The sequence below is a fragment of the Acipenser ruthenus genome, chromosome 48 (assembly GCF_902713425.1).
Source record: "Acipenser ruthenus chromosome 48, fAciRut3.2 maternal haplotype, whole genome shotgun sequence".
NCBI lineage: Eukaryota > Metazoa > Chordata > Actinopteri > Acipenseriformes > Acipenseridae > Acipenser > Acipenser ruthenus.
The window spans coordinates 6766943-6788677 of record NC_081236.1 but is presented as its reverse complement, the minus strand read 5'-3'; the positions used below and the strand labels follow the sequence as shown (position 1 = coordinate 6788677).

Sequence of the window (21735 nt, the reverse complement as noted above, 5' to 3'; positions counted from 1 at the left end):
GAGGAGAGAAAAACTCAAAATGAATACAAAAATGCCTAACAGTACCAGATATGTGACCTTAAAGTGGCATAGTCTGGTTCATGACAGGAGGCGCTTTGAATAAAGTCATGCTGTAACCCTTTCAAGACCAGCTTATTTATTTAAACCTGCAGACAATGTCAGCAACTGCTGGTGAGCTGGTGATCAGCTATGACTTGGGACCTGTTACAAAATGAACAGCAAATAGATTCATTTAGGAGTGTAGACAACAAACAGCTGATATAGATCCATTCAACCAGAACCCAGTCTCCTGAACCACACTGTATAGAAAGGGATCCATCGCTATAGAGCAGTCTCTGTTCAGCCCCTGTGCTGCCCATCACCCAGTCTCCTGAACCACACTGTATAGAAAGGGATCCATCGCTATAGAGCAGTCTCTGTTCAGCCCCTGTGCTGCCCATCACCCAGTCTCCTGAACCACACTGTATAGAAAGGGATCCGTCGCGATAGAGCAGCCTTGTTAGAGGACTGCAGTCTCTGTGAAAATAGTAATAATAATAAAAAAGATGCCATAGATTGAGATTGAAACTTTATTGAATCAGCAAAAATACATTCAGAAATACAGAGTAGAAGAGCATCGTTTCATGCACAACCCTTCATACAATACAATGACATGAATCACATATTTTCTTTGGTACAGCTCGTGTGATTTCTATGTGTTTGCATGAGATGAACATGTTTCATGAATGCATGGATTTGCCCCCCTCCCTTCTGCTCCTCATACACTATAATGAGAAATAAAACTTTTTCAGTGACCCTGTTATTTTTTGTTTTTACAGCAATGTAAATTAAATATCATCAGAAAAAAATAAGACATTTCCATTGAAATCATAAGCTGTAGCAAACCACCCTACTCATAGCCTTAATGACTTAACCCCATGTTGCATTGCACCCTGCAGACTGCACATATATTTCTGTGTGATAATGCAAACCTATTTAAAGGCCATAGGGGGCGCCACTTGCTAGTATATGCTGCAGCTTCACTTGCATTGCGACAGGCTCCAGTCCTGGAGGGCTTTTCCTCCAGGTAGAAACGCAGCCATGGTTAGAATGCAGACCTGGACTGGAAGAGACCAGCTTGCTGAGGACAACTCGTCTCACTTACCAGACAGAGGCTCAGAGTGACCCAGGCTAGAGCTGCCCATGTCATTGCACTGGAGGATCATGTGAAAAAAGAGAACTGTCCTTCATCTGCCTTCTACCTTAGCCCTGTCCCCCTGATAAGCAATTCAACACCTGTATCCTGGCTGCTGTTTGTAATGTACTGCAGCATCAAGACCTTCCAGGTGATTGTATAATTATACATGAGCTTGCTCCCTTCCTCCCTCAGTAAATGTGTTTGTGGTGCCCTCTATGGGATTTAATAGTACACTGCAAGTTGTACATTCATTCTGTAATTCCATGCTCTGCCATGCCACGGGGAAGAGGCCTGTTACTCTGTTACCACTCTGAATATATTCTTTACAAGCTGAAATAAACTTGCACCAGTAACTAATGTAACCTCTATTAGAATCATTTACTACATTAAAACACACACACCTCACCTTAATATAAATATGTGCTGCACCAGTAAATAATTGAATATGTATTTAAATTATCATTAAATTAAAAACACACACCCCATCTCCTTAATATAAATATGTGCTGCACCAGTAAATAATTGAATATATATAATATATATATATATATAAATTAATATTAAATTAAAACACACACCCCATCACTTTAATATAAACCAGTGCTGCACCAAGAGATAATGTCAGATTAATATAAACAGTAGATAATGTCAGAGTAATATAAACCAGTAGATAATGTCAGATTAATATAAACCAGTGCCGCTCTGAAAGCCCTCGCTTGTCATTGTGGGCGCTGGTATCTCACGGCTTGAAGTACTTCTTCTTCTCCTCCTCCTCCTCCTCTTCCTCCTTGTGGAATATCTCCCCATCTTGTCTTCTCCAGCGCAGATTAACACCGTCCATTGGAAAGTTCTTGGAGAGGTGCTCCCGGATCTGAAACAGCAACACAAGAAACACAGTGTTATCAAGGAGCACCACATCTCTCTGTGTATCTATCAGGGAAACGAGAGGAAACTAGAAGGAACTAAAGGGAAGCAAAGTCAACGTGAGATTAGCTCATCAGTGTCACACGAAGCCCAGTACACAGGAAGCAGTGTCAGTTTGGATTTCTGAAAGGGAATGTCACCTACCTGCTCTAAAATGGCTTCGCTCACTTTGGGGTCTTCAAGATTCACTCCTTGGGGTACGTTTAGTTTGACCCTTGCTGTTGCCATCTTATCTGTGCAGACAAACAGAAGAGTTCACACAGCCATTAAATAAACCCCATGTCAAACAATAAGACCCCACGTAGTGTGTAATGTGCAGCACAGAAGAGTTCACACAGCCATTAAATAAACCCCATGTCAAACAATAAGACCCCACGTAGTGTGTAATGTGCAGCACAGAAGAGTTCACACAGCCATTAAATAAACCCCATGTCAAACAATAAGACCCCACGTAGTGTGTAATGTGCAGTACAGAACGGGAGGAGCGTTCCCTTTTTAGATTCTGAGAAATGTGCCGTTTTAACTGAGAAAGGATCAATTATCAGTGAGGAACCTTCGACGATGCACTAACCCTTTGAATGTATTCATTTTGTTGCATTATACAATTTTGAAATATAATTTAATTTAAAAAACTGCCTTTGTTTAATATTGCTAATTACAGCTTTATTAAAACACAGGTAGCATAGAAATAAATAAAGTAAACAATCATTAAACATGCAATTAATTTTCCTTCCAGCCAGCCTTGAACGCAATGTCTTAGATCTCAGTTTTCAGCATAGTGAATGCAGTGTCTTAGATCTCAGTTTTCAGCATAGTGAATGCAGTGTCTTAGATCTCAGTTTTCAGCATAGTGAATGCAGTGTCTTAGAGCTCAGTTTTCAGCATAGTGAATGCAGTGTCTTAGATCTCAGTTTTTAGCATAGTGAATGCAGTGTCTTAGATCTCAGTTTTTAGCATAGTGAATGCAGTGTCTTAGATCTCAGTTTTCAGCATAGTGAATGCAGTGTCTTAGATCTCAGTTTTTAGCATAGTGAATGCAGTGTCTTAGAGCTCAGTTTTCAGCATAGAGAATGCAGTGTCTTAGAGCTCAGTTTTCAGCATAGAGAATGCAGTGTCTTAGACCTCAGTTTTCAGTATAATGAATGCAGTGTCTTAGACCTCAGTTTTCAGCATAGTGAATGCAGTGTCTTAGACCTCAGTTTTCAGCATAGTGAATGCAGTGTCTTAGATCTCAGTTTTCAGTATAGTGAATGCAGTGTCTTAGATCTCAGTTATCAGTATAGTGAATGCATGCTTTGCCATTGTTGCCGTCTTATTTGCATTCTTGTTTCCTCTACGTGTTTATGACTGGCAATATGATCTTTTAATGGTACTGACTCATGCATGATCAACGGCAGCAAAACTTGAACAATAATGTCCCACCGTCTTCATATAGATAATCAGATTTTGTTTTAGCTCTGTCTTTTACTGAAACATTGCTTTTTTTTCTTCGTTGGTGCAGCTGTCATGTTGAGTTTCAGCAGCAGAGACACGTGAGTGAAGTCACCTAAACTCAACTTGCAAACAAATGCACGTGGTATGTCGTCTTCAATCACTACACTGTACACTTCCATGTGTATTTTCAACTCTAATATTGTGATTACATTTTTACCAGTTTCTAAATGCTTGACATGATGATATTTCTGAAATGGTCGTCTTTTAAAAGGGTAATAAAACAAAACTGTACTTACCTTGAGAGACCGGAGTGGAAGGGGGCCTCGAGGATTCTGCTTCTGTAACAAGAAAGAGAGAAAAAAGAAAGTTTATAGCAAAGCCAGATTCCTGCAGTGGTTCTGAATCCACTGAAGTGATTACACTGCATACCTTGAGAGACCGGAGTGGAAGGGGGGCTTGTGGGGTCTGAATCTGTAAAGAAAACACACAACAACAAGATTTAGTGTTTCCTGTTTCAAGTGTATTGTTCAAATGCATTTAAATGAAACTGTGTCTATGCTGCTGTCTCCACCAGGACAATAAATGAAGTTATTTATTACAAAGCCACATTCAAACTGAACTAGTGCACTCCATACCTTTAGAGGCTGGTGTTGAGAGAAGGCTTGAGAGGTTTGGATTTACAGAAGTAAAAATACATAATTTGCATTTCTACATTATTGTTTAAATATATTTGAGTGAAATTGTGTGTGTGTGTGAGTGTGTGTGTATGAGTGTGTATCAGTCAGTGTGTGAGTGTGTGTGTGTGTGTGTGCATGTGTATTTGTGTGTGTGTGTGTCAGTGTGTGTGTGTGAGTGTGTGTGTGTGTGTGTGTGTGTCAGAGTGTCTGTGTGTGTGAGTGTGTGTGTGTGTCAGTGTGTGTGTGCGTGTGTATTTGTGTGTGTGTGTGTGTCAGTGTGTGTGTGCGTGTGTATTTGTGTGTGTGTGTGTGTCAGTGTGTGTGTGTGAGTGTGTGTGTCAGTGTGTGTGTGTGTCAGTTTGTGCGTGTGTGTGTGTGTGTGTGTGTGTGTCAGTGTGTGTGTCAGTGTGTGTGTGTGTGTGTGTGTGTGTGTGTGTGTGGTGCTGTCATCACCAGGGCAATGGTGAACTCACTGTTGAGTTAGTGAAGTTGATAAGAGCACTGAGATTCATTTATAACTCATGGTGTGGGCTGTCAATCACACTGAACAAACTGCCATCTTCAAACTGCACTTACCTTGAGAGACCGGATTGGAAGAGGGGCTCAAGGATTCTCCTTCTGTAACAAGAAAGAGAGAAAAAAAGGAAGTTTATAACAAAGCCAGATTCCTGCTGTGGGTTCTGAATCCACTGAAGTGATTACACTGCATACCTTGAGAGACCGGAGTGGAAGGGGGGCTTGTGGGGTCTGAATCTGTAAAGAAAACACACAACAACAGGATTTAGTGTTTCCTGTTTCAAGTGTATTGTTCAAATGCATTTAAATGAAACTGTGTCTATGCTGCTGTCTCCACCAGGACAATAAATAAATACTAATATAATCAAACAATAAGTCATTTATTACAAAGCCACATTCAAACTGAACTAGTGCACTCCATACCTTTAGAGGCTGGAGTTGAGAGAAGGCTTGAGAGGTTTGGATTTGCAGGAGTAAAAATACATCATTTGACTTTCTACATTATTGTTTAAATATATTTGAGCGACACTGTGTGTGTGTGTGTCTGTGTGTGTGTGTGTCAGTGTGTGTGTGTGTGTCAGTGTGTCTCTGTGTGTGTGTCAGTGTGTGTGTATCATTGTGTGTGTGTGTGTGTATGTGTGTGTCAGCGTGTGTGTCTGTGTGTGTGTGTGTGTCAGTGTATCTCTATGTGTGTGTGTCAGTGTGTGTGTGTATCATTGTGTGTGTGTGTGTGTGGGTGCGAGTATGTGTGTGTGTCAGTGTGTATCAGTGTGTCTGTGTGTGTGTGTCAGTGTGTGTATGTGTGTGTGTGTGTGTCAGTGTGCGTGTGTGAGTGTGTGTGTGTCAGTGTGTGTGTGTGTGTGTGTGTGTGTCAGTGTGTCTCTGTGTGTGTGTGTCAGTGTGTGTGTATCATTGTGTGTGTGTATGTGTGTGCGTGTATGTGTGTGTGTCAGTGTGTCTGTGTGTGTATGTGTGTGTCAGTGTGTGTGTGTGCATCATTGTGTGTGTGTGTGTGTGTGTGTGTGTGTGTGTGTGGTGCTGTCATCACCAGGGCAATTGTGAACTCCCTGTTAAATTAGTGAGGTTGATAAGAGCACTGAGATTCATTTATTACTCATGGTGTGGGCTGTCAATCACACTAATCAGACTGCCATCTTCAAACTGCACTTACCTTGAGAGACCGGAGTGGAAGAGGGGCTCGAGGATTCTCCTTCTGTAACAAGAAAGAGAGAAAAAAAGGAAGTTTATAACAAAGCCAGATTCCTGCAGTGGTTCTGAATCCACTGAAGTGATTACACTGCATACCTTGAGAGACCGGAGTGGAAGGGGGGCTTGTGGGGTTTGAATCTGTAAAGAAAACACACAACAACAAGATTTAGTGTTTCCTGTTTCAAGTGTATTGTTCAAATGCATTTCAATGAAACTGTGTCTATGCTGCTGTCTCCGCCAGGGCAATGCTGACAATGACATGGTTTATTGTTTTCAAATATATATAATAAATAGACAGTAAGAATGTATATCACAGCACACGTCTCTCCTGGGTATAACAATGAGGGGGAGCTGCTCCCTCTCACACTCTTAATGACCGGGCTGGTTTCTGGTTCTTCAGATCTCTAGGCTACACCCTGTCCTGCTCTGGAGGTCAGACAGCTACTGTAGGATCAGATGGACTGAGCCTCTGAGTCCCTGCTCACAGACTGGGGTACAAACACTGAGCTGAACAAGAGCACAGACTGAACAGGGAGCCTTCAATCACAGCAGAACAAGGGGTACTGATAGCTGCAATCCTCATCACCCCATTACCTCTGGAAGGATATTGACCATCCCATCAGCCTGAGCAGGGAGCCTGTGATTGATTCTCAAAGTGGAAACTGGTAGATTTGTCACCACCAGGACCTAATGAAGAGATCTAATCATGCTTCCCTCTTTGAACCTGAAGGTTTACACTGAACTAAATGAGAACACAGTCTGAACAGGGTCCTCACCCTCACAGCAGAAGAAGGACTTCTGAGAGTTGCAGCCGGTGTCAGTCCATTCACCAGTCTTACTCATCGCCACACAGTTCTCATCCCCTCTCCCATTGTTTGGTTGCCCATAGTTCCAGTTGTGAAATATGTAGTTATCCCCCTGGTGTGACCACTTCCAGGGCTCATTGAACAGGCCTATCCAGAAGGGCTTGCCCTGCGCTTTCTTCACTATTTCTTCATTTTCACTGGCGTTCTTTATACTGACGAGGTCGGTGTGGTGTTCTCTACAGTACTGCTGAGCTTCAGTCCAGGTTTTCAGTTCTTTAATCAGGGTGTATCTCTCAGTGATGTTGCTGGTCTCTGTGAACACAAACAGATCAAAATCAATGTGATCTGTGGAGGTGTGCTGGCTCTCCTGTTGTATAGTGATTGAACCCGAGTCACACCCGGCTCAGCTATCAAGGTCATGAAAAGCAGCATCTATAGCAGTGCATGGGAGTCTCTTTAGTTTATGTCTGAAAAGTATTTAATAGCAAAGTGGGGGATGGGGGAGTCTATTTAATGATTTAGGAATAATCATTGTTCTTTTTCAAATTGATCATTCATTTTCCTCACAGTCGGTGCACAATCAATATGAAGCAAACAGTATCATTATAAACACACACCCCCCTCCCCTCCCCCCCACCCATGTGCTTTCATGTCTTTCCTGTACTGGCTGGTATTTGTCTATTTTGAAGTCAGCCTGTTCCAATGACAGTTTCAACATTCTAAAGCTCTGAGGGTGTCGACTGCATGATAATGAGCACTCTACTAGGAACCTGAGTGGCTGGGGCAGTGCAATGACTGTTTAGTTCAGGTGGATGTGGTATTTATATTATTATTCATGGTGAATAATAATTTCCTATAATTGTTGTTATTGTACAGTCTTATTGTACACGGTGATGGTGTGAGACCCGTATGTCATAAGATTGCCCGTGTATGATAAGCGGGATGATAAAACTGCTAACTTCAATCTCTAAAAACAAACTCTACCACCAGTGCATGATCACAACAACACTGTTTAAAGAGAAATACAAGTTACATTTGTAACGAGCAACAAGACTGGCTCATCACTGTGGAGGCTGTACCTCATGAAACATGGCATTTATGTAGCCTAGTGTTGGTTAGAGAAGCACCTGCCAATCGAGCACATGTTGTGCTATCAGTCTGTCAGATCCTCTGCTCATGGTGACTGAAAATAACTTGTAACAGGGAGAAGCAGCTTTTATATATTGCAGAATACCTGTCAGACCTCATTTGCATAACAAATAAATCAGTCATGTGAGGTTCAGCCCACTACACACAATACAGCAAAACTACAACCCTCTTTATCACCTTTTATTCAAATACAAATAGTTATTTAACTGCTAAACATATTTCTTCTACACATCTAATAAGGGCTACATATTTAAGACGAGGATTTTGCTGTCTGGAATATAAACAATCTAAACAAAACAATAAGAACTTTGAAGAATTCACATTTTCTTAAGTTTCTTATGAAGGAAAAAAAATTATAAGAAAATGTGTTATGAATAACACACCTTCTTAACATTTTTCTTAATAACAAACTTAGAAACATACTGTATTTGAGAAGATGTTTCTTCTTTTGAACGTTTCAAGATTATGGCCCCTGTGCAGTATCCAGGGGACCTGGCTTCATCCCCCAGTCCAGTCAGCTGTTTCATTAACAAAGGAATTGAATCACAACTCACCGTTGTAACACATGAAATAGTTTCCCTGACTGCAGAGTGAATCCTCCCACTCTCCCTCTGAATTCACTGAAGCACAGAAGAGGTATGGTTCCCAGTTGGAGTAGATGACATCACCTCCACTGGACCACTGCCAGTTCTCTTTGTCACGATACAGCCCGATCCAGTAATACCCGATACTATATGAAGGTATAAGACCTATAAGCTTATTAACCCTGGCCTGGTCTTGAATGGTGGGCAGGTCTCTGCCTTGGTTTCTGCAGTAGCTCTGAGCTTCCTGCCATGTCTTCCAAGCTCTTTCATAGAAACACTGACCAGAGGAGCCGCCTGGGGAGAGGGGACAGCACAATAAAGATGAGTGAAAACATGTTCTTCACAGAAAAGATTTCCACTGGAAATGGAACCAACAGTCACAGATTACTGGTCTTGTAAGAATGTAGGACACTAGTAGAAGTGTATGGTGATAATAAATATACTAACAGCATGCTTGTGGTTTGTACTGTAACACGAGTATCATTCTGGCATGAGTGACGAAGGTCATGGAAACACCAGGTAGACAAAGAAATCGTTGAGAAAAACTCAGTTCACTGTCAATCAATGTTAATGTTATTTTAGAAGGAGTAAAGGTACATGTCTTGTTATTATAGGATATTGCACAGCACAGCACAATACCTTAAAGCCTAAGGAAATATAACTGGGGTTTTGTTTACTCTTTAAACCCATTTAGACCCTCTGTGATTGATTCTCAAAGTGGAAACTGCTAGATTTGTCACCACCAGGACCTACTGAAGAGATCTAATCATGCTTCCCTCTTTCAACCTCTGGAAGGATATTGACCATCCTATCAGCCTGAGCAGGGGGCCTGTGATTGATTCTAAAAGTGGAAACTGGTAGATTTGTCACCACCAGGACCTACTGAAGATCACTGAATTAAATGAGAACACAGTCTGAACAGGGTCCTCACCCTCACAGCAGAAGAAGGGCAACTGATTTTTGCAGCCATAGTCATTCCATCCATCAGTCTTCCTCATCGCCACACAGTTCTCATCCCCTTCCCAATTGTTTGGTTCCAAGTTGCTCCACTTGTGAAATATGTAGTTATCCCCCTGGTGTGACCACTTCCAGGGCTCATTGAACAGGCCTATCCAGAGGGGCTTGCCCTGCGCTTTCTTCACTATTTCTTCATTTTCACTGGCGTTCTTTATACTGACGAGGTCGGTGTGGTGTTCTCTACAGTACTGCTGAGCTTCAGTCCAGGTTTTCAGTTCTTCAATCAGGGTGTATCTCTCAGTGATGTTGCTGGTCTCTGTAAACACAAACAAACAGCAGCTGAGAGGCTGGGAGCTGTGGAGGTGAGCTGGCTCTGAACCCAAAACAAACTGTGTGTTTTCATCAATCCTACAATTTATCACAAACTGCGTCTTGTCTACAGTCAAGTACATCTGTGTGTTATTTAAAAATAAGGGGAAAAATTCTCAGAAACTTGTTACGCCAAAAATATATTTTTTAGTTGGCTAATTTAGTCCTGTTTCAGTGTTCAATGAGATTCAATAATATGAAAATCAATCATAAAGGGTCTAAATGGGTTTAAAAGGGTAAACCAATAGGGGCTTCCGAGTGGTGCATTCGGTAAAGGCACTCCGTGTGGAGTGGAGGATGTTCCCTATAGCTTGGAGTTTTTAAGCTAAGCGATTAGAAGAGAATCTCTAGAATTCTCTAGAAGTTGCTTTGACTCGAATGTTATTATTGTTAGTTCATTGATAAATTGTTGTCTAAATGTCTTGTTTGTCGTAAAATTGTTTAATGGAATATTGGCTGTGCAGTTGTTTGAATGTGTTGCCTGCTTCATTGTTCACATTGATATTAGACAGCTAACACACAGCCTGTCTCAGACAATGTAAGAAGGATGAGGACCTGAGAGACTTCTACAAGGAACTAAAACTCCTTTACTATGCAGGTGAAGCACAGCTTCAAGCTACTGTTCATACGTAACCTGTCTGCAGAGGTCAGAGTTGCCATGAGCACAGTTGAAATGCAGACAACTCAATGCCCACCATCCTGGAAGCTGTGGAGAGTATGGTGAAATATACAGATACCCGGCCCAATACCAGCAGCACTCAGGTACTAGGAGATGAAGCAGAGCCTGACTTTCCTGGATCTGAAAGAAGTGAACTGCCACAGAACTCCCAGAGAAGATTTCAGCCTTCACACAGCAAACCCCAGCCCAGAGGGGAAGGTAAACCTGACAGCCCTACACCTCACCAGAGGGGGGAAACACAGTGTTATAGATCCATCCATCTATCACTAACGAAATGTAGGTATCTTTTGGAACTGCCTCTGAAACACACCAAACACATCTAATAACTGTATGTTTTTGTATCCTTTCAAGGGCAACTTGGATTCAGGGTTTTGACTGAAAATATTTGCAAGCTGAAATAGTTTGAGATATTAGCAGCTGTAGGAGTGGGTGGATTTGCAAACTCATACAAGCTCCCCTCACAAGGACGCTTAATAATTAGAAGAACTAAAATAAATGAAAAATCAATTGCAATATAGCAACAATTACGTCTTTACCTTTGTAGCACATGAAGGCTTTCTGAAGGTGGCAGGGTAAATCAGTCCACTTTCCGTCTGAATTGACTGAAGCACAGAAGACATCTGCCCTCCAGTTGGAGTAGATGACATCATCGCTGTTAGACCACTGCCAGTTCTGTGTGTCATCACGATACAGCCCGATCCAGGAATCCCCGAGAGAAGCTCCTGTAATATTTAAGAGCTGCTCTGCTTCTTCCTGGCTGCGCACAGTGGCCAGGTCTGTGTGATTCTCCCTACAGTAGCTCTGAGCTTCAGACCAGCTCTTCACAGTTTCCACAAACACGTGTTTTCTGATCTGGTTGTTTGCAGGCACACAAAACCCTGATAAAGAAAAAAAAAGAAAACGTTTTTTGGATTTTCCTAAATATATGTACTAATTACCCTGACAAAGAAAGAATCGTGTAGCTGCAAAAATTAGCGAGATAAAATAATGTCATACCTATTCCAACCAGGAGCGGACAAATCCACCTCTACATAGAAAACCTATTATAACAATGAGGTGTTGCGGTATTATTTGTATTCATCAGTCCGGACTTGCAGCCATGTATTGAAGTTTGATTATATCAGTCTGCATTCCTCAAGTGAGCGGTCTGTTGACATTTCTATTGTTTCAATGAGCCTCCTGATAGCCCATCAATCAGCCTTGACAGCTCACGGTGCCTGGCTGTGTGCGGAGCGGAGCGAGCACATTGTATATGGAGCGGGGGAGCAGAGCGGACATTTCCAGCCTGCTCTTTCACAGCACTAACAACTGAACACGGGTTGATTTTTCTTAAATACATGTTCGGCCATGGAGTTTGTACAGGAAATTAAAGAAAAAAAGAAGCAGTCATTATACACTATTTTGCATCATGCCTGTGCCTGGTCATTTTCCAGTTGCAAACCAAAATTAGGCACTTGTATGTTTTGCAGACTTGAGAATTGCATTTCTTTTTAAACCCTTTATATTCAATGTGATTGGCATTGCACTTTATAATTCATTATGGAGGGGAAAATATATATTCTCCCGATGGTGGAGCTCCCATATAAAAATGTGAGAAACGTCATCAGTGTGTCCATCTGTCAGCGGTTATTACATATCCTATATTGTTCTTATAGAGTTCTACGATTATGCCCCAACACACCATGTTTGTTTGTTTAGTGTTCGTCCCTGTGTGTTAGTGTCTGTTTCTTTCTGGCCTGACGTCATCCCTACAGCCAGCCTGTTCACACACCAATACAGAACGGACCAGTAGCAGCATTGCATTCAATAGAACAAAACTATGGACTGAAAAGCATTCTTGCTGGCTGCAGAAATCCACATTTGAATTTCTTTCAGCCTCCCGCATTGTACATGTTTACCTTTACCTGCCTTTTTTCTAAAATTCCAACCCCCAAATGAAAAAGGACAGTTTCTAAAATTTTAAAAAGGCATAATGTGCACATCTGAGACAGGTCAGGTTTTTAAATTAGCTCTAAAACTGAACTAAATGAATACTTAAATTGAGCCTGATTCATACATTTTATCCTGCAGACTGATGCCTCTGACATAGTAGGACTAGGGACAGATAGAGTGCATGGGGCATTTGATATTGTACATTAGCGGGAAGCTGCTTGCGTGAAAGACTCAGAGACCAGGTATGCTGTATTAGAGAAAGAAATGCACAGCTGTCATAAAAGAACAAAATTACAAAAGCAAGCTTCTGTGCGCCTCTCTTCCAGTGTGTGTGGGCCCATCCACCCGCATGCAGTTTTTGTCAAATGTCCCAAACAAACGGTGACCTCGCGGGGGTTCAATTCTGCTGGGGGCCCTATGTTAGAGCAGCAGTGTGGAGTAGTGGTCAGGGGCTCTGGACTCTTCACCGGAGGGTCGTGGGTTCAATCCCAGGTGGGGGACACTGCTGCTGTAACCTTGAGCAAGGTACTTTACCTAGATTGCTCCAGTAAAAACCCAACTGTATAAATGGGTAATTGTATGTAAAAAATAATGTGTAAAAAAATAATGTAATTGTATGTAAAAACAATGTGATATCTTGTAATAATTGTAAGTCGCGTTTGCTAAGAAATAAATAATAATAATAGAGCGTAATTCGCGCATAGGTTAATCCGGCCCTGCTCTGATCTATGTTTTAGATGCACATGTTTCTATACAAGTCACGTTTTTCTAACACATTGAAAATGGATCATGGAAGACGCAGGACAGCAAAGCAGTGTTTGGAATTACTGCAACATTTACTAAACAACGCTTGTGATGCAGCAGAGACGGACAATGACGAGTCTGGCTCTGAAGGAGACTGGGTTTGCAAAGATAAATCTTCCAGCAGCAGTGTGTAGGTTCTATAGACATTGATATCTCAAATATATTGCAAATGTCGTGGACTTTCTTATGTTCTTATGTTCTTATGATATTGTATATTAACAGGAATCTACATTGAATGAACTTTAATCTAATTTGCCCAGCTTTGCCTAGCGATAACGATCAACCTAACACCTTGAATGCATCAGGCACTCAGGAAACAAAAGGCTAATCAAACCCGTCTCTAGCGAGAGAAATGTGCTTTAGCATAGGAGTCTGAAAGAGAGAAAAATAGCTTAAAGATTTAGAGATTTAAGACAATTTTCACATCATATTGATTTAATACCACTATGAGTACAAGATGCAAGCGTTTTTATTCTTAAATTGCCTAACAAGTATAGAATAACCCAGGTAATCCCTTGTTGTTGTGTCAGTATGTACTAATATTTCTTTGGTAAATTGTTCTTTTAAACCTTAGTTCACATTGTAATGCTTTTAATGTGACATTAATTGTGTAACTGTTTTGTGTGATTTTCAAACTTATTTTGTTGCATGCTTAATAAATACCATCTTTCTAAGAAGAGACTCCCAGTATTGAATCATTCACTCATGTTGAACAAACACGATTTATGAACTTTGAACAGTCTGGAATGTGGTCTATTTTTGGCTTGTTGTAATGTGTAAATCTGCCATAGTTTTCAGAGAGCGATATTAAAAACGGGTTTGTACATTATAATAGGACACCGTTTATTGTAGAGGTCCCACCGAGATCTTGACTATCGAAGGTATCTCTTTATCCCCTACAGTTTTTGGAGGTCCTTTAATTTATTGCTTTTAAGAATATATTAACTGCCTACAATAGTACCCACAAGTGACAGTGAGGAGGATGTCAGCGAAGTGCCAGGACTGAGTGCGTGAAGAGATGTAGTAAGCAACGGATGTTATTGCAGCAGTTATTGTATCAAGCCAAATCGGACCTTGCAAATCCAAGAATGCCAAGTAAAAATCAGCAGGCAGTCCATCGATTCCTGGAGAACAGTCCCTTTTAGCAGATTTAACTGCCTGTAACAAGTCATCTAGAAATATTGGAGCGTCCAGCATCATTGCATCTTCCAGAGAAATGCTGGGAAGGTTAAGATTTTATAGAAAAGCAAGACATCGCTCCGGGGTGGATGAGATGTCAGATGAGTAAAAATTAGCAAAAGAGGATTGAAAGGTTTCATGATTTACTTTGGGATCAGAAACCAGCCCCTCTGTTTGATTTTTGGAATGGTAAATCAACTGGCGTTTCAACTTTAAAGCAAGAAGGCGAGATGGTCTACTACTGTTTGTATAGTATTTGTGCTTGGTAGAGTGCATGCAAAATTCAACCCTCTGTTTTAACAAATTATTCAGTTCAGCCCATTCTGCCCTCAATTTTGAATCAAAAGCACTACTGTAATGAGAATTTAAAGTGTTTTCTAAGTTGCTACAGCTAGACTCCAGCTGAGATATCAATTTCGACTTTTTTAGATGGGCTGAAAAGCAAATTTCATTACCACACATAAAACTCTTGATAGCAGCACAACTCATTGCTTGATTGTTTACCAAACCAACATTAATATTAACAAATTCTGTACATTTTGATCTAAACTGAGTCAGAAAATCCTGATTCTGGAGAAGTTAAGTATCTCCACCTGGTCAATTTGCCTTGGCTGGGAGCCAGGTTAAATACAGACACAACTGCATAGTGGTCAGAGATATTTCTAGGCAGTATATCCACATTACCAGAGCAGCATGAAATATTAGCAAAGGAAAGAATAAAATCAACCCTAGAGAATGGTTTTTGATATGGAGAAAAATATGTGAAATCCTTGGCAGATGGATTTTGAAATGGCCATAAGTCAATCAAATTCAAATCCTTAATGAAAATACGCAGTGCTTTAGAAGCTGCTGACTGTGTATTAGAAATACTGACTGAGGATCTGTCCAATTGATTGTCAACACACACATTCATGTCTGCGCCCGCTATTAACTTATACTCTCCCAAAGACAGCAATTCATTTGTGAGTCAAGGAAAAAATGCAGGCTCATATACTGAAGGTGCGTAGTTCAATGCAAAACCAGTTTTTTTCGCCATTCACTGTAGCATAGCAGTGCGCCAGTCTACCCATTTGATCAGAAATAATCCTATTGATAGACATATCCATGTTGCGTTCCATTAAGATTGAAGCTCCCGTTGTCTTTGATCCATCACTGGAAGCTATAACTATCTTAGAACGACCATTTTGAAATCAAAATGTGTCTATTGGCTTTAAATACATTTCTTGAATCAAAGCTATGTCAGCCTTTTGACTACATAAATAATCGAGTACCTTTGCACATTTTATTATGTGTTTATTTATCAGATGCCTTTATCCAAGGCGACTTACAGAGACTAGGGTGTGTGAACTATGCATCAGCTGCAGAGTCACTTACAACTACGTCTCACCCGAAAGACGGAGCACAAGGAGGTTAAGTGACTTGGTCAGGGTCACACAATGAGTCAGGGGCTGAGGTGGGATTTGAACCGGGGACCTCCTGGTTACAAGCCCTTTTCTTTAAACACTGGACCACACAGTCTCCTTAGATCTTGAATTCAAACCTCATACATTAAAAGATACAACAGAGAACTTAGCCACTGTCATAAAAACACAGTATGATATAGATAAGAAAGCATTGAGAAATCCACCAAACAGCGCCATACGAAAACAACGTGCAGGCAAGATTACAGTAAGTTTACAAAAACACAGAAGGTACTTAGAACTCCCAAAAGAACAAGAACAGAGAAAAGATCCCACGATATGTCCCTCTCACAAATCCCCCGCCCCCAGAGCCCGGGGGATCCCCCCTCCCTTAGTTAATACAGGGTTTACAGAGTAAAGAACCCACGATATATCTGAGCATCTTGTTGGCCTTTTTTATAGCTTCCCCACATTGTCTAGATGAAGTCATTTCCGAGTCAATATAAACTAGGTCTTTTTCATAGATTCCTTCTTCAATTTCAGTATCTCCGTGTGACAGGAATGGCTGGGCGGTGACGTTGCGGCAGAAGCAGGAAGGGAAACTGACACCAGGGAATAAACAAATAAACAAATCAATGTACAGGGCACCTCGCCCTGTTACATTCCCCCCCTTGTGCAACGCACACTTGGCCCCAACGACCACCTCCCCCCTCAGTCTCAGTCCTGGAAGAGGGGGAAGCAAGGTGTTTCTGGGGGTGGACATGGTGGAATGTCCTCCACCCCCCACTTCTTCGTGGCTAGCAGCTCCATCTTCCGGGGCTTCAGCCACACTATCTACTGCCGTGAAAGTGCAGCTGGGGGAGCTGGGCTCCTGACCTCCACCCACCTTCTTCGTGGCCGCATTTCCCCTCCGTGGGGCTCCGACCACTCAATTTCCAGCAGCGAAACTGCTGTGGGGGGAGCTGGTCTCTTGACCTATCCCCCCCTTCTTTGTGGCCGACAGCTCCCCTCCGTGGGGCTCTGGCCACAGTGTTTCCTGCCACAAAAATGCGGCTGGGGGAGCTGGTCTCCTGACCTCCCACCCTTTCGTCATGGCCGGCAGCTCCCCTTCATGGGGCTCCAGCCACAGTGTAGTGACCCCAAAAGAAGCAGAGCCCCCGGCGACCCCAGGCGAAGCAAGACCGTCAACGACCACAGGCATAGCAGGACCCTCGACAACCCCAGGCGACGGCAGCAGCAGCGGACCCTTGGGAGGCGACGGCAGCAGCAGCGGAATCTCGGGATTGAATCTCTACTGCGTTCAGTTTGAGAATTAATCTTTTGTGCGGGACTTTGTCAAAAGCTTTCTGGAAATCTAAATAAACCATGTCGTATGCTTTGCAGTTATCCATTGTCGATGTTGCATCCTCAAAAAAATCAAGCAGGTTAGTTAGACACGATCTCCCTTTCCTAAAACCATGCTGACTGTCTCCCAGGATATTGTTACCATATAGGTAATTTTCCATTTTGGATCTTATTATAGTTTCCATAAGTTTACATATAATAGAAGTCAGGAAAGCATCCAGTCCTCTCTGGTGAAGCTTAGCTCTGACCTGTGTTAAGGCCTTCCTCTTGTTAGCTGTAATCAGGTAATAATCCACAATGAAGTTGTGATTTCCGAGATCCCTGCGGAATAGCTTGGCGATCCAAATAGCAAAGTAACTTAAATATTAGTGTACGTGGTTTGTTAGAGCCATGTGTTGAGCTATTAAACACGCAGTGTTTTGTCTGTCTCGATCGGGATCGCTGAAGAAGATGAGGGGAGAGCAACGCTGGGGATCCACAGAGGTACTGGATGGGATTGCTCTCCTCTTGCTCCTCTGGTAGATTAACCACACGCACATTGCAGCGCCTTGATCGGTCTTCCAAATCATTAAGTTTGTCTTGAAATGCCTCCACATGGTCAAGGCAATGGTTCGTATCCTAAGGGTGTCCATCTTCGCAGTAACTTTCTCCACTGCTTTTCTGTGTGCATCGAGGTCTGCTCTCATGGAATGAAGGAGCACACCATTATCCTGCATTGCCTCCCTAACAGACCTCAAAGCCTTGGCTAGCATGTCCTTCACCATGTCGAGGAAAGTGTCAGCCTGCGCTGCCACGGCTCGCTCGCTCGATCACCGGTGTTATCTCGTCTGGAGGTGAGGATTTTTTTAAGCGTTTCCTTTCGGGAGATGCTTGGGGGGAAGCTGGGGAACTTTTACGAGACGCCATCAGACCAACGGGGAACGAACAAAACACAGGAACATTTTGTGAAATAAGTATGATTTAAACAGAATAGTGGGGTATTAGCAGGAGGGTTAATGATAAAAACAGAATAGTGGGGTATTAGCAGGAGGGTTAATGATAACAGAATAGCGGGGTATTAGCAGGAGGGTTAATGATAACAGAATAGTGGGGTATTAGCAGGATGTTTAATGATAACAGAATAGTGGGGTATTAGCAGGGGGGTTAATGATAACAGAATAGCAGGGTATTAGCAGGAGGGTTAATGATATAAACAGAATAGCAGGGTATTAGCAGGAGGGTTAATGATAACAGAATAGCAGGGTATTAGCAGGAGGGTTAATGATAACAGAATAGCGGGGTATTAGCAGGAGGGTTAATGATATAAACAGAATAGCGGGGTATTAGCAGGAGGGTTAATGATAACAGAATAGCAGGGTATTAGCAGGAGGGTTAATGATAACAGAATAGCGGGGTATTAGCAGGGGGGTTAATGATATAAACAGAATAGCGGGGTATTAGCAGGAGGGTTAATGATAACAGAATAGCGGGGTATTAGCAGGGAGGTTAATGATAACAGAATAGTGGGGTATTAGCAGGGGGGTTAATGATAACAGAATGGCGGGGTATTAGCAGGGGGGTTAATGATAACAGAATAGTGGGGTATTAGCAGGGGGGTTAATGATAACAGAATAGCGGGGTATTAGCAGGGGGGTTAATGATAACAGAATAGCAGGGTATTAGCAGGAGGGTTAATGATAACAGAATAGCGGGGTATTAGCAGGGGGGTTAATGATATAAACAGAATAGTGGGGTATTAGCAGGAGGGTTAATGATAACAGAATAGCGGGGTATTAGCAGGAGGGTTAATGATATAAACAGACTAGCGGGGTATTAGCAGGAGGGTTAATGATAACAGAATAGCGGGGTATTAGCAGGAGGGTTAATGATAACAGAATAGCGGGGTATTAGCAGGAGGGCTAATGATAACAGAATAGCGGGGTATTAGCAGGGGGGTTAATGATAACAGAATAGCAGGGTATTAGCAGGGGGGTTAATGATAACAGAATAGTGGGGTATTAGCAGGGGGGTTAATGATAACAGAATGGCGGGGTATTAGCAGGGGGGTTAATGATAACAGAATAGTGGGGTATTAGCAGGGGGGTTAATGATAACAGAATAGCGGGGTATTAGCAGGAGGGCTAATGATAACAGAATAGTGGGGTATTAGCAGGGGGGTTAATGATAACAGAATAGCAGGGTATTAGCAGGGAGGTTAATGATAACAGAATAGTGGGGTATTAGCAGGGGGGTTAATGATAACAGAATAGCGGGGTATTAGCAGGGGGGTTAATGATAACAGAATAGCAGGGTATTAGCAGGGGGGTTAATGATAACAGAATAGCGGGGTATTAGCAGGGGGGTTAATGATAACAGAATAGCGGGGTATTAGCAGGAGTGTTAATGATAACAAAATAGCAGGGTATTAGCAGGAGGGTTAATGATAACAGAATAGCAGGGTATTAGCAGGAGGGTTAATGATAACAGAATAGCGGGGTATTAGCAGGAGGGTTAATGATAGCAGAATAGCAGGGTATTAGCAGGAGGGTTAATGATAACAGAATAGCGGGGTATTAGCAGGGGGGTTAATGATAACAGAATAGCAGGGTATTAGCAGGAGGGTTAATGATAACAGAATAGCAGGGTATTAGCAGGAGTGTTAATGATAAAAACAGAATAGTGGGGTATTAGCAGGAGGGTTAATGATAACAGAATAGTGGGGTATTAGCAGGAGGTTTAATGATAACAGAATAGCGGGGTATTAGCAGGAGGGTTAATGATAACAGAATAGCAGGGTATTAGCAGGAGGGCTAATGATAACAGATTAGCGGGGTATTAGCAGGGGGTTAATGATAACAGAATAGTGGGGTATTAGCAGGGGGGTTAATGATAACAGAATAGTGGGGTATTAGCAGGGGGGTTAATGATAACAGAATAGCGGGGTATTAGCAGGGGGTTAATGATAACAGAATAGTGGGGTATTAGCAGGGGGGTTAATGATAACAGAATAGCAGGGTATTAGCAGGAGGTTTAATGATAACAGAATAGCGGGGTATTAGCAGGGGGGTTAATGATAACAGAATAGCAGGGTATTAGCAGGGGGGTTAATGATAACAGAATAGCAGGGTATTAGCAGGAGGGTTAATGATAAAAACAGAATAGTGGGGTATTAGCAGGAGGGTTAATGATAACAGAATAGTGGGGTATTTGCAGGAGGTTTAATGATAACAGAATAGCGGGGTATTAGCAGGGGGGTTAATGATAACAGAATAGCAGGGTATTAGCAGGAGGGTTAATGATAACAGAATAGCAGTGTATTAGCAGGAGGGTTAATGATAACAGAATAGCGGGGTATTAGCAGGAGGGTTAATGATAACAGAATAGCGGGGTATTAGCAGGGGGGTTAATGATAACAGAATAGCAGGGTATTAGCAGGAGGGTTAATGATAACAGAATAGCAGGGTATTAGCAGGAGTGTTAATGATAAAAACAGAATAGTGGGGTATTAGCAGGAGGGTTAATGATAACAGAATAGTGGGGTATTAGCAGGAGGTTTAATGATAACAGAATAGCGGGGTATTAGCAGGAGGGTTAATGATAACAGAATAGCAGGGTATTAGCAGGAGGGCTAATGATAACAGATTAGCGGGGTATTAGCAGGGGGTTAATGATAACAGAATAGTGGGGTAATAGCAGGGGGGTTAATGATAACAGAATAGTGGGGTATTAGCAGGGGGGTTAATGATAACAGAATAGCGGGGTATTAGCAGGGGGTTAATGATAACAGAATAGTGGGGTATTAGCAGGGGGGTTAATGATAACAGAATAGCAGGGTATTAGCAGGAGGTTTAATGATAACAGAATAGCGGGGTATTAGCAGGGGGGTTAATGATAACAGAATAGCAGGGTATTAGCAGGGGGTTAATGATAACAGAATAGCAGGGTATTAGCAGGAGGGTTAATGATAAAAACAGAATAGTGGGGTATTAGCAGGAGGGTTAATGATAACAGAATAGTGGGGTATTTGCAGGAGGTTTAATGATAACAGAATAGCGGGGTATTAGCAGGGGGGTTAATGATAACAGAATAGCAGGGTATTAGCAGGAGGGTTAATGATAACAGAATAGCAGTGTATTAGCAGGAGGGTTAATGATAACAGAATAGCGGGGTATTAGCAGGAGGGTTAATGATAACAGAATAGCGGGGTATTAGCAGGGGGGTTAATGATAACAGAATAGCAGGGTATTAGCAGGAGGGTTAATGATAACAGAATAGTGTGGTATTAGCAGGAGGGTTAATGATAACAGAATAGCAGGGTATTAGCAGGGGGGTTAATGATATAAACAGAATAGCAGGGTAGCAGGAGGTTTAATGATAACAGAATAGCGGGGTATTAGCAGGAGGGTTAATGATATAAACAGAATAGCGGGGTATTAGCAGGAGGGTTAATGATAACAGAATAGTAGGGTATTAGCAGGGGGGTTAATGATAACAGAATAGCGGGGTATTAGCAGGAGGGTTAATGATATAAACAGAATAGCGGGGTATTAGCAGGAGGGTTAATGATAACAGAATAGTGGGGTATTAGCAGGGGGTTAATGATAACAGAATAGCGG

The 21735-nt window shown here is 42.0% G+C and overlaps 1 long non-coding RNA gene across 1 annotated transcript; it reads right to left on the bottom strand.

Annotated features, from left to right (window-relative positions):
* Nucleotides 1-1759: 1759 nt before the first annotated feature.
* On the bottom strand, nt 1760-3880 carry LOC131721194 (uncharacterized). Its single transcript, XR_009319885.1, has 3 exons — nt 3832-3880; nt 2246-2334; nt 1760-2048 (listed from the first exon to the last, which is right to left on the bottom strand). It is a non-coding gene; the product is annotated as an uncharacterized LOC131721194 (long non-coding RNA).
* Between the last annotated feature and the right edge of the window lie 17855 nt (nt 3881-21735).